Raw genomic sequence first — 1,228 nt, 5'->3', positions numbered from 1 at the left:
GGGCTTAGTATTCTGGATTGTATTTTCTTGGTTTTTTTGTTACTTCCAGTATTGTGTATATTGGCTGTATGCACTCTCTTGTGATGACTTTTTAAGCTCTTCTACCTCTTTATCTGCACTATCAAGTCTTTCTTCTATTTTTTGCATTTTCTTCCATTGCTGTTCAAGTTGCTCCTCATTAATATATTTCCTCTGGGGTATTTGCTCTCTTAATTATTTCTTCCATCAGTTGCATCTGCTGTAACTATTCAAATAAATCCATATCAACATATTTAATGTTAGGTTGTTGTCACCATTTAATAGCTCTGAGTATGGCATTGTTTTGTGACGAACCTGTTTTTATTCCCTTTTGGTCCAAGGCCCTCAGGGCTGAGTTCATGACAGCAGTGTTTCACCCAAAGTACCTGAATGGCAAAAGAGGAAGCCTGTTCTCTTCCAGAAATGACATCTCAGTCAAGCTTGACCTGCCCTTTCCCCATGAGCTTAAGGGGTCCCATGTGGTGTAGCTAGACAGCAGTGTTTCACCCAAAGCACCTGTGACGTTGGTGCTCCTGGCGCTGGATAGCAGGGCAGCAGTTGGATGGTCTCTACGTCGTGGAGCAGCAGGGTCTCCAGGTGGCAGTGGCCATGGTCTAGTGCTCTGGGTGGGATTGAGCTCTAAAACTGCAGCTCCTCAACCTGGTAAGCAGTGGTTCTATTGGTGGCCAGGGTGTGAGTGTGTTTGTGCTGGGCCACAGACTTTAGTAGGTGCAGGAGAAGCTGTGGCTGGAAGACACTCCTGTCCTGGCCATGCCACACAGGCCTTGGTATCTTGCAGGAGAGTGAAGGTAAAATTTCCCAACAAGCCAGTATCATAAGGAGCTTCAGTCTCAAGAATGGTATGGGCCTCGAGCAGTGTTGAGAGAAAACTCCTTAATTTTTTTTTATCTCCTTAACTTTTTTATTTCTTCCCATTGCTTTGGTTTCTTGGTGCTCTAGTGAAATATTCAGAGTCCCATCTGACATCCATCTTGATCTTTGCTTTCCCTTCAGTCTTTGTAATGACCTTTTGCATTCTTTGCGATGATATTCTTAATATCCTCTCACAGCTCATCTGGTCTTTGCTCATTAGTATTCAAGGCCTCAAACTTGTTTCTAAGATGGTTTTGAAATTTGAGTGGGATAGATTCATGGTCAAATTTTGGTTCCTGTGGATTTGATTTAATCTTCTTTAGCTTCAGTTTGAACT

Source organism: Elephantulus edwardii, unplaced genomic scaffold (assembly GCF_000299155.1).
Source record: "Elephantulus edwardii isolate Elephantulus edwardi_28Jun2011 unplaced genomic scaffold, EleEdw1.0 scaffold00133, whole genome shotgun sequence".
Taxonomy (NCBI): domain Eukaryota; kingdom Metazoa; phylum Chordata; class Mammalia; order Macroscelidea; family Macroscelididae; genus Elephantulus; species Elephantulus edwardii.
Note: the sequence above shows the minus strand (reverse complement) of the source record.